General features: G+C 48.5%; 1 protein-coding gene across 6 annotated transcripts in view; it reads right to left on the bottom strand.

Moving 5' to 3' along the window:
* Positions 1–10,724, bottom strand: part of LOC132390290 (NACHT, LRR and PYD domains-containing protein 3-like) — a 45,928-nt gene extending 35,204 nt beyond the window's left edge. For 2 of the 6 annotated variants that reach the window (XM_059962902.1, XM_059962906.1), the window contains exons 1-2: positions 1,684–1,767; positions 7–234 (exon numbers count right to left, since the gene is read on the bottom strand). The gene's annotated coding sequence lies outside the window, so the exon portion shown is untranslated. Of the gene's footprint in view, positions 1–6; positions 235–1,683; positions 1,768–10,634 lie in introns of those variants that run through there. The other 4 variants (XM_059962904.1, XM_059962905.1, XM_059962903.1 and 1 more) reach the window with 4 other exon arrangements.
* Between the last annotated feature and the right edge of the window lie 1,492 nt (positions 10,725–12,216).

Genomic DNA, 12,216 nt, shown 5'->3' with positions numbered 1-12,216 from the left:
ATTCACCTTAATTCACTAAGAACGTTTAGTCTCCCTGTGGGTATATTTTCAAGTCGTTTTCTTCTAGTTTTACACCAGACCATCAGACGAGGGCCATTTAGTAACTATGGGGGAGGGGCCGATGTTGCTGCTCTGTGAGACTCATAGTGCAATTTTCTGTGTGCAAGCTGCTGCCTGTCTGCAGGGCAAATTCTGACACGCAGGCATTCCTCGGAGCAGGGAGCGGCTTCTCTGCTGAAAACAAACAAACTACTTCAACATTTCATGCTCACCTTCAACTGTGAACAAAGCTAATTTAACACTGAATTTAAATATTTCTGGAACAGGAAAAAACATTAAAACACCGACGATATAGAAAAGAAAGTTCACCAGTTCCTGCAAACTGAATGTCTACTTATTACAATTGCTATTAGACGTTGAGAGTTTCCAGTAGTTTATTTTACTTCAAACACCCAATATCTGTAGTTTTAATATATGTATATTTGCGACTTAATTAAATGAATCGATGTGTGGCATAGTCCACGGCGATGTTCCGAATGCCAATATCTTACAGTAGTTCTGTATTCTCAATGTTTTCCTGTGTATGTGAGTGAGTGTGTGTCAGGGAGGGCGAAGAGGGAGAGAGACTCTTTCGCTGCCCTGTGGGGACATCTTGCATATCACTGCAGAAAGGTTTTTCTACAGTGTCTCAGGAGAAACCAACTGGAGAATGTTTGTAGTTGAAGGTAATTGTTTCTTTTAATCCACTTGGTCAATAACTAATTGTTAATTTGAGGATTCCGGAGTTCCCTTCTCCCACTGACTTCCCTCCCGAGCCCGACAAAAGCCAAACCCCATTGTAAACGCTCCCTGGTTCTGAAGAATCGGAGACAACACTTACTGTGATGTTGAAACCGGACGGAGTTCAGTGAGGTGCCGGGTGAGCAGTGTGCTCACCATACACAGAGATGTCAGTCTGAGCCGCTAAACCCGAGGTTATTCGGTTATATAGTGTCTGTCGCTCATTACAAAACACTCGCTTTCCTTCCCGCGCTATCCTCCCACTTGTCCCCTTCCCGCTGCGCTCTTCTCCCACCCCCCGTCCACTTTTCCTCCCACCCTCTCCTTCCCCACCTACCCCGAGCTCTCTCCATCATGAAAAGAATATTTTAGAAACAAATATAGACAATGTGAGTCTGAAGGAAGAAATGATAAAATTCCAGAAAGTCACAACAAGCAGAGCATCAACTGTAATTGGTAACGTTGTGGTTTCGAAATCATTGCTAGTGTTCTTTATATCAGCTTTCACATTCATTGACCCACCCTGCAGCAGAAATAGTGAAGCAGACTAATAATGTGAATGTTTTCAAACCCAAATGAGAGGGAAACTTCAAACCAGTTGGATATGGTTTTAGCAGAATGGCCTAAAGTTCTGCTTCGGAAGAACTGCCTATGGTTCTGTGGAATGTGCAGGGCCAAACAGCTGCTTACACCAGACCCTGAGCTTGGAATCTCCCAGAAAAACAACCCTCACCTTTTCCCAGTACCCTTTCAACCTTACTTATTTCTCTTCTATAGATAGATGACCAAAACTGCAGTCAATACTCCAAATTCGAACTCAGCAATGTCTTTTATTCCACCGCACTCTTTAGTGCGCTATCGTTTACTGTGTAAGACCTACACAGTGCAACACTTTGCACTTACCTGCATCTGCAATTTGCAGCTCAGTATTTGCAGCTGCGCCAGATCCCACTGTAACCTGTCTCTCTGCCGACCACACCCCTGATCCTGCTGTCTTATGCAAATGTGCTTATCAAGTTAAACACATTATCACAGATGACAAACAGCAACGGCCCAACTACCATTTCTGTGGCTCTCCGCCGGTCATAAACCCCCAATCAGGGAGACAATCATCTACTATCATTGTCAGCCTTCGCCCAAAGCTCCACTGTCTACGCCAATTTTCTTCCTTACGTTGAACATGGAGCAAATAAATTTTCTTTACCAAACTCCCTCTCTGTCCCTTTCACTCTAATCATATTCCCTCCCGCTGTCTCCCCATTGTGTCCCATCATCTACCCCCCCCCCGTCTACCTACTCCACTGACTCACCTTCATCTTAGCTGCTCCACCTCATAGACCTGTTGTGAGTGATGAATAGACCTGATGGACAATGGGGTACAGAGTTAACCATTCCCCTCCTGAGAAACACAAACTATTACTGTTGCTATGCTGACCATGAGTAAGAGAGACGGAAAAACGAGCAAGAACATCTGCAACAGATAAGAGAGAGGGGGAAATTGCTGATTTACCATATTGTGACTCCTTTTTGAATTATTTACTGTTTCACTGCAAGGACAATAGTTTGCTCATAAACATTCCTCAGTGGATTGAAGGAGTGGCCTTATTTGATGGACACGGTCATTCTGGAATGATGGATAGCTGAGTCCCCGTTAGCAGGGATAAAAGACAGGTCTGGAGAGACACCCTCCAGACACACCAGTGGACACTGACTGAGTGTTGGAACCCACAAGAAAGGTGGGGGCTTCGAAGACCGAACCAGGTCGGTCGGTCATTAAGGCAATCAGTGTTAACACAGGGCCGGTGGGGACTTGTGCGTGTGTCCACTCATGCCAGAGTGACGAGTCCACCACATAACAGTCTGGCAGAAGGACGGAGAGGTCATAACTGAATGACCACACCGAAACGACGGATTAAGAAAGCAAAGGGTTTGCCTGACTGTAGCTGTTACATCTCGCTCTCTCTCTCTCTCCAACCATTACAACAACCCTAACCTCATCAGCACTCATGAACTGAACTGAACTTTATACTTTTCTATGGCAATTTATTTACCCCTAGACATCAACAGAGCTTGTTTATTATTGAATATTATTATTATTCCTACACTTTTAGGTTATTACTGCTAACTGGTTTTATATGTATATTTGCATTATTGATATGGTTTTGCTTATTTTTATTAATAAACACCTTTAGTACAGTACCACCAGACTCCAACAAATTCTTCTTTCTCTGCTGGTTAGACACCCAGTTACGGGGTATGTAACAGACCCTCGCCCTGACTTTTTCCCCTCTCCCTGCTCAACCTCTCTCCCTCTCCACCTCATTCTGCCCCTCACCTTTACACTTACATCAACAATATTTTAAGGGTTATTGGCAATTTTGGGAAAGATGCACCCTTCACACACTGTGTCGTGTCTTTGTATTAAGGAATGTCACAGTTGGGAATGGCGTGGATCTTTTTTTTAAAGTATCGTGAAAAAAAGTTTAAAGACAACTGCAGATAATGAGAGTTTGAAGTAAAAAAAATTAAACTCTGCAAACTCACAGCAAACAGGACAGCAACTGTAACTGGTAATGTAGCTGCTTCAAGCCCGTTTATGACATGTTACAGGTTCCTTGCAAACTATTAACAGTTTAGCACATTTGCATATGCAGAAATAGGTAAACAGAACACTGAAGTGACTTTGTTTATGTGATCGAGAGTGAAATGTCAAACCAGTTTGAATTGGTTTCAGCAGAAAGGCTGCTCCCTGCTCTGAGGAATGTGCAGGCAGCTGTTTAAACACAAACCCTGAGCTCCGAGTCTCACACAAAAGCAACCTGCACCTTCCAAATCAATCAATGATATTGCCTCTTCCCTCTTCCTTTCCAGTTCCACTGAAGGGTCTCGGCCCGAAACGTTCCCGTTGTACTCAGTTCCATACATACTGCTCGGACCTGCTGAGTTACTCCAGCATTTTGTCTTTCCCTGGTTACGAAATATCCGTGACAGGGAGGGCATGGGCAGTTTAAAACCATGTCAAAACACATCCAGGCTGTTGAGTATTCTTGGGGAATTCAGGTGTGAATTATTCAAGTTTGATATTAATTTCGGATCTTTACTCAATCAAACTTTTGTCTGTGATCAAGGAGTCATGGTTAGAGAGTCATGTCGAAACAGAACACAGTACAGGTGCATTGTCTGAGCCATTTAAACCACCTGTTCCCACCCACCTGCACAGTAGCCATATTCCCCTATCTGTGGCGACCCACTTCCTAGCGCACTCGAACTGGCTCACAAATAGCCAGCGCGCTGGCACAAAGGACAGTCCCAAAAGGGCGCCAGGTCTGCTTCACCAACAAAGGGAAAAGCCCGCGCGGGACAGTGAGTACGTGCCCCCTACAGCATCCGCACCCGGGGAGGGCGGGATCAGGGAGGCTTTAAAGCGAGGCTGTGAAGTTCGAATAAAATCTTCTTCTTTAACTGCAGTTTACCGACTCCGTGTCGTTATTTTAGCGCTGCGTGTAGCACACCGCTACAACTGGTGACCCCGATGGTCCAAATGATATTTGGATCGGAGATGGACGACGCCGCCTCTGTTCATGCGGTTTTGTTGAAACTGCCAAGCTTCTGGACGCTGCGACCTCACCTATGGTTCCAGCAAGCTGAAGCCCAATTCCACGTTCAGCAGATAACCTCAGAGGACACACGTTACTACTACGTGGTGAGCTCCCTCGACCAGGAGACAGCCGCCCAGGTTGAGGAGTTCATACAGTCGCCCCTGGAGGACGGCAAATACATGGACTTCAAAGCCCTACTCATAAGGACTTTCGGACTCTCACGGCGCAAGCGGGCTGCCCGTTTACAGCACCTCGATGGTTTGGGGGACAGACCTCCATCGGCTTGAATGAATGAGATGTTGTCTCTGGCCGGCAGCCACAAGCCCTGCCTCATGTTTGAGCAGGCATTCCTGGAGCAGCTGCCCGAGGACATACGCCTGCTGCTGTCCGACGCGGATTTCAGCGACCCCCGGAATGTGGCAGCCCGGGTGGACTTACTGTGGAATGCCAAGAAGGCGAGTGGGGTGTCCGTCGCACAGATCACCAGGCCGCGCTCCCAGCAGCAAACCAGACCAGGCCCGGCCACAGAGCCCACTAACCCCACAGGCAGGGGTGAGGAGCCCAACAAATGGTGTTTCTACCACCAGCGGTGGGACGCAGAAGCCCGCCACTGTAGCCCGCCCTGCAAGTTCCCAGGAAACGCCAGGGCCAGCCGCTGCTGATGCCTACGGCAGCTGGCCATCAGGATAGTCTTCAGTATGTGTGGGACAGGAGGTCGGGACGCCGTTTTTTGGTCGACACCGGTGCCGAGATCAGCGTCTTACCTCCGACAAGTTACGACACCCGCAGCAGGGCACCAGGTCCCCCCCGAGGGCCATGAACGGCAGCACAGTTAGGACCTACGGCACCCTTACGATGCAGCTGCAGTTCGGCTCCAGCGGTTCACGTGGGACTTCACACTGGCCGCCGTAGTCCAACCACTTCTGGGAGCGGATTTTTTGCGGGCTCACAGCCTGCTGGTTGACCTGCCGAGTCAGAGACTGGTCCACTCCGAGACCTTTCAGACGTTCTCCCTGGGTGCAGCCCAGTTGCCAGCCCCTCACCTCGACTCCATCACACTGTCCGACAACGACTTCACCAGGGTCCTGGCGGATTTCCCATCGGTTCTGAAATCGTGCTCGCATGTACCACTTCTGTTGGCAGCTCGTTCCACATGATCTTGACCCTCTGATTGAAGACTTATCCACTCATGTCCCACTAAAACTTCTCATCTTTCACCCATGATGCATGATCTCTGGTTGTCGTTCCACCCAACTTCAGTGGAAAAGACCTGCTTGCATTTCCCTATCTATACCCATCTTCATGTTGCACTGCTCTATCAAATCTCCTCTCAATTTTTAGCATTTCAAGGATTAAAGTCCAAACCTATCCTGTAGGTAGGTGACCAAAACTACACACAATACTCTAAATTCGGACTCACCGATGTCATATACAACTTCAAAATAACATCCCATCCCCTGTCGTCAATAATTTAATTGATGAAGATCACTATGTCAAAAGCATTTATTACCCACCCTATCTACCTGTGGCACTACTTTCAATGAATTATGGACCTCTATTCCCAGATCCTTTTGTTCCACCGCAACGTTTGTGCTCTACTGTTTACTGTGTAAGACCTACCATAGCACAACACTTCGCACTTGCCTGCATTAAATTCCATCTGCCATTTTCAGGTCAGTATTTCCAGCTGTTCCAGATCCCTGTAACCTATGATAGATAATTTGCCTCTCTGTCAACTACACCCCTAATCTTGGTGTCACATGTAAATGTGCTTATCAAGTTAAAAACATTACCATCCCAATCATTGATATAGATGACAAACAGCAACGGACCCTACGATTAATGGAGACAATCATCTACCATCGCAGTCCACCTTCTAATGGAGACAATCATCTACCATCGCAGTCCACCTTCTCCCAAAATGCCATTGTCTACTCCAATTTACTTCCTTATGTTGAACGTGATGCAAATGAATTTTCTTGACCAACCTCCCACGCGGGATTGTTAAATGCTTGCAAAAGACCATGTAAACAACATTCGCTTCATTGCCTTTATCTACTTTCCTGGTAACATACCCCATAACCTCATCAAAAAAAAAATTGTGTGTGTGTTGCCAGGAGTAATGTTAAAATTGTACAAGGCATTGGTAAGGCCAAATTTGGAATATTGTGTACAGTTCTGGTCACGGAATTATAGGAAAGATATCAATAAATTAGAGAGAGTGCAGAGACGATTTACTAGGATGTTACCTGGGTTTCAGCACTTAAGTTACAGAGAAAGGTTGAACAAGTTAGGTCTCTATTCATTGGAGCATAGAAGGTTGAGGGGGGGATTTGATCGAGGTATTTAAAATTTTGAGAGGGATAGATAGAGTTTACGTGAATAGGCTGTTTCCATTGAGAGTAGGGGAGATTCAAACGAGAGGACATGATTTGAGAGTTAGGGGGCAGAAGTTTAAGGGAAACACGAGGGGGTATTTATTTACTCAGAGAGTGATAGCTGTGTGGAATGAGCTTCCTGTAGAAGTAGAGGCCAGTTCAGTTGTGTCATTTAAGGTAAAATTGGATAGGTATATGGACAGGAAAGGAGTGGAGGGTTATGGGCTGAGTGCGGGTAGGTGGGACTAGGTGAGATTAAGAGCTCGGCACGGACTAGGAGGGCCGAGATGGCCTGTTTCTGTGCTGTGATTGTTATATGGTTATATGTTATATGGTTAAACAAAGTCATGCTGACTGTTCCAAGTAAGTCTTGTCTTTACAAATACTTATATATGCAGTGCTTCTGATACTGATGTCAGAAGCACTGGTCTATAGTTTGCTGGTTTATTTTTTTAAGCCTTTCTTCAACAGCAGGTCTATATAACCCATGTCAGTGTGGGGAGCGGGATTTTACACCATATTCCAGGTACAATCTCAAGCAAACGCAAGTAATTGTTAATGTCATTTCACTCTTACACCCAATAACTCTTACAATAAATACAATGTACCTTTCACCTTCCTCTCTACCCACTGCACTTAAACTCTCCATTTTAACACACTCAGGATTTCAGTTTCTCCTACAGAAGTGGGTGATCTCACATTTCCCAAACTGGACTCCAGTGACCTGTTGTTCCCACTCACTCCTTTTGCCTCCATTACCCCAAAACCTCTCGACAAGAGACACAGAACATAGAACAGTACAGCACAGTGCTCAGTCTATTCAATGAATGAAATGGCCAACTAAACTAATCCCATCTGCCAGAACAATGTCCATATCCTTCCATTCTCCATTGAACAAGATGTTGAGATACATCATTGAGGTGGTAGGATACAGACTGGACAGAGGTTGAATAAGATGGTTGTTGTATATCATTGAGGTGGTGGGAAACAGACTGGACAGAGGTTGAACAAGATGGTTAATATATATCATTGAGGTGGTGGGATACAGACTGGACAGAGGTTGAACAAGATGGTTGATATATATCATTGAGGTGGTGGGATACAGGCTGGACCGAGGTTGAACAAGATGGGCGGGGAATGAGCAGATGGAATCAGCTGGGAGAATGGATCAAGGACGATCACTGATGGTCCTCAGGAGGAGAGGTTGGTCAACAGCCCGCCCCCTACATTTCTAATGAGCAGCACTGTTTATTGTTCTTGTGTTAAAATGCCTTTATGGGATTATGATGTTCCAGTTCATTTATTGTTACCTTTTAGCTTGGATTATACAGTTACTTGCTTGTGTATTTCTGGGTCACACTAACTGTAACCGGGGTGTGTGATGGTCACCTCCCGTCTGTATGAGACTGGTTGGGTCGTGCTGGCCGGTCTATTTTGTGTTTATCACGATAAAACTGTTATTGAGTTTAACGAGCTGCCTCATCTGTCGTTATGGACCGAATGCTCACCACAATACTACTGTATAAAAGATCTGAAAATAACAAAGCTAGAACAAACCATAAAAACTTTGGAGTTTACGCTTTGCCCATCAGCAAATTTTATCAATGCATCATAAAAGTTTCCCATCCGGACACTCCACGCATTGGTACGGCGACTGCTTCGCCCATGGCTGCAAGGAACTGCAGAGTTACGGACACAGATCAGCTCATCTCAGAAACCAGTCTTCCCTACGTGAATTCCTTCTGGACTTCCCGCTCCCTCGCTCGGTAAAATCAAAGATCCGCACAGCCTGGGCATTCCCTTTTCTCACCCACCCCCATTAGGGAGAAGATACATATCACCAGGCTTAAAAGCGGCTCACCTGAAGTGAAAACGTTTTTGAGAAGTTCCAGGAAGCGAGGCGAAGTCGACAGTTCGGGAAGTTAACGGGACTCATTGGCCAATATTAGATTTCTCCAACAAATCCACGTCAGCACAAAACGGTCACTGGACTCCGCCAGCCAAAAATCACTGCATTCGAGCGGCAGACTGTGAGCATGCGCGATGCGATTCTCACATCGACAGCCGGGGGGGGGGGGGGGGGGGGGGCCTCGGGAAAAAGCCGCAGCCTGCAGATCTGCGGCAGAATAAGAGCGGAAAACAGGATACCGTGACCGGTGGGCGCGTCTCCCCGACAACAAACCGGCTCCATAGGACAGAGGAGAATAATTAGGCCGTTTGGCCCATCGAGTCTAGCTGACCTTTTTACCCCTCCTCAGCCCCACTCCACGGCCTTCTCATCGGAACCACTCAAGAACCTAGTAAATACCCCCACAGCTCCCTCTGCTAATTCCACACTCTGGCCACAGAAATGTCTCCGAATCTCTGTTTTAAATAGGCGCCCCTTTGCCCTGAGGCTGATTCGCCATTTTAATTTGGTGTTGTTGGTTCGCAGGGAGAGATCAGTGAAGTGTGTCCGTCTTAGAGGGGCCCAGAGAGTTGGAAAATGAGTAAATGGCCGACAGTTCGGGAAGTTACCGGGATTCACTGCCCAACATCAGAGCTGCCGACTCGACACTGGCCTCAGTACTCACCGACGGGAATCTGATATTTCCCCCGGGGTGAGGGGGCGCAGACCCGACAGACCCGATCGGTTTCAACAACGAACGGGTAGGAAAACCACCATCCAGCCGGGGGGGGGGGGGGGGGGGAGGGGCGGCGGCTGTGAGCATGCGCAGGGTGATTACTACGTCAGAGCGGAGGGTCTCCCCAGGGAGCAAATTCCAGTGACCGACCCAGCAGACTCGGTGAGGAACAACATACACGCCCCTCATATTGTAGCTGGCTCTTTGTGAGCCGGTTCGAGTGCACCAGGAAGTGGGTCGCCACAATATCTCCATTAACCTACCTCCTCTCACCTCAAATGCATGGCCTCTTATCTTAGAAATTTCAAAAATATATCGTCTATCCACTGTCCCTCTCGTAATCTTATAAACGTCCGTCCAGTCTCACCCCGGCCTGCGCCGCTCTGGAGAAAACAACACAAGTTTGTCCAGCCTCTCGTTATAGCTCATGCCCTCTAATCCAGGCAGTGTCCTGGTAAACCTGTTCTGCGTCTTCTCCAAAGCCCTGACATCCTTCCGAGAATGGGTGCGACCAGAACTGTATGAAACACTCCCGATATGGATTAACTAGTTTTACAAAGCTGCAACACAACTTCCCGACTTTTGAACTCAGTGCTTCAACTAATAAAGACAACCACGCCATTTGCCTTCTTAACCACCCGATCAATCTGTGCAGTCTCTTTCAGGGAGCGATGAACTTGGAGTCTAAGATCCCTCTGATCATCGACACTGTTCAGGGTTTTGCATTTAACAGTGTACCGTCTCATACATTCGACCTACCGAGCTGCCAAGATGATCATCACTAATCAAATCTCACTGAGATTTCTCAGGTCCTGTTGAATTTATTGCCAAGTCACAAGTACGGGAAGGTACAGGGACAGAGAAACACTGACTTGTGGCAGCATCACAGGCAAGTACATTCAGATAACACACGGAACACAAATTGTACAATTCTCTGTCAGTAACAAGATAGAAACATGTTTTACTTCATCCGGCTAACAGGACCAGGACAACGGGCTGAGCGGCGGCTCATCTCAGACGGTTCGGTGAGAAGGTCCGACCCCGGCAGATTCTGTGAAGGAAGCGAGGCGAGCCCGCCAGTTTGGGCAAGTTCATCCCCTGCCCCTTCAGGCTTCACCGATCACCTTGTGTTTCTCTCTCCCTCCCCACCCCCACCTTTTGCTCTCCAGTTCTCCTGTTTGAATCCGGGAAAGTTAATGGGTTTCTCGGCCTAACGTCAGACGTCCCCGCTCCGGACCTGCTTCAATACTCACCGAAAGGAAATTCTTGGTGTCGCCCCGCAGAGAATAATCCGTCCCCGGCTCCCTGCCCCAAGGGGCGAGGGTGAGGACCCCTCCCGATCCACCGCCTGCCCGCTTCAACAAAGAACGAAAAACAACACCACCCTTCCGTACTGAGCATGCGCGATGTCGTCAGCACGTCACCAGGTGAGTGGGCGGGGCCTCGGACAGGTAGACCCAGTGTCTCAGATCGCTCCTGCCCCACCGAACTCGTTTCTGCAAACCTCGACACTGACTTGTTCAATCCCTAATGTCCGACACCAGGTGAGTGGGCGGGGCCTCGGACAGGTAGACCCAGTGTCTCAGATCGCTCCTGCCCCACCGAACTCGTTTCTGCAAACCTCGACACTGTCTTGTTCAATCCCTAATGTTCGTCACCAGGTGAGTGGGCGGGGCCTCGGACAGGTAGACCCAGTGTCTCAGATCGCTCCTGCCCCACCGAACTCGTTTCTGCAAACCTCGACACTGTCTTGTTCAATCCCTAATGTTCGTCACCAGGTGAGTGGGCGGGGCCTCGGACAGGTAGACCCAGTGTCTCAGATCGCTCCTGCCCCACCGAACTCGTTTCTGCAAACCTTGACACTGTCTTGTTCAATCCCGAATGTCCGTCACCAGGTGAGTGGGCGTGGCCTCGGACAGGTGGACCCATTGTCTCAGATCGCTCCTGCCCCACCGAGCTCGTTTCTGCAAACCTTGACACTGTCTTATTCAATCCCAAATGTTCGTCACCAGGTGAGTGGGCGGGGCCTCGGACAGGTAGACCCAGTGTCTCAGATCGCTCCTGCCCCACCGAACTCGTTTCTGCAAACCTCGACACTGTCTTGTTCAATCCCGAATGTCCGTCACCAGGTGAGTGGGCGGGGCCTCGGACAGGTGGACCCATTGTCTCAGATCGCTCCTGCCCCACCGAACTCGTTTCTGCAAACCTCGACACTGTCTTGTTCAATCCCTAATGTCCGTCACCAGGTGAGTGGGCGGGGCCTCGGACAGGTAGACCCAGTGTCTCAGATCGCTCCTGCCCCACCGAACTCGTTTCTGCAAACCTCGACACTGTCTTGTTCAATCCCTAATGTTCGTCACCAGGTGAGTGGGCGGGGCCTCGGACAGGTAGACCCAGTGTCTCAGATCTCTCCTGCCCCACCGAACTCGTTTCTGCAAACCTTGACACTGTCTTGTTCAATCCCTAATGTCCGTCACCAGGTGAGTGGGCGGGGCCTCGGACAGGTAGACCCAGTGTCTCAGATCTCTCCTGCCCCACCGAACTCGTTTCTGCAAACCTCGACACTGTCTTGTTCAATCCCGAATGTCCGTCACCAGGTGAGTAGGCGGGGCCTCGGACAGGTAGACCCATTGTCTCAGATCGCTCCTGCCCCACCGAACTCGGTTCTGCAAACCTCGACACTGTCTTGTTCAATCCCTAATGTTCGTCACCAGGTGAGTGGGCGGGGCCTCGGACAGGTAGACCCAGTGTCTCAGATCGCTCCTGCCCCACCGAACTCGTTTCTGCAAACCTCGACACTGTCTTGTTCAATCCCTAATGTTCGTCACCAGGTGA

This window comes from Hypanus sabinus, unplaced genomic scaffold, assembly GCF_030144855.1.
Source record: "Hypanus sabinus isolate sHypSab1 unplaced genomic scaffold, sHypSab1.hap1 scaffold_833, whole genome shotgun sequence".
NCBI lineage: Eukaryota > Metazoa > Chordata > Chondrichthyes > Myliobatiformes > Dasyatidae > Hypanus > Hypanus sabinus.
This window is presented reverse-complemented; position numbering and strand designations above follow the sequence as displayed.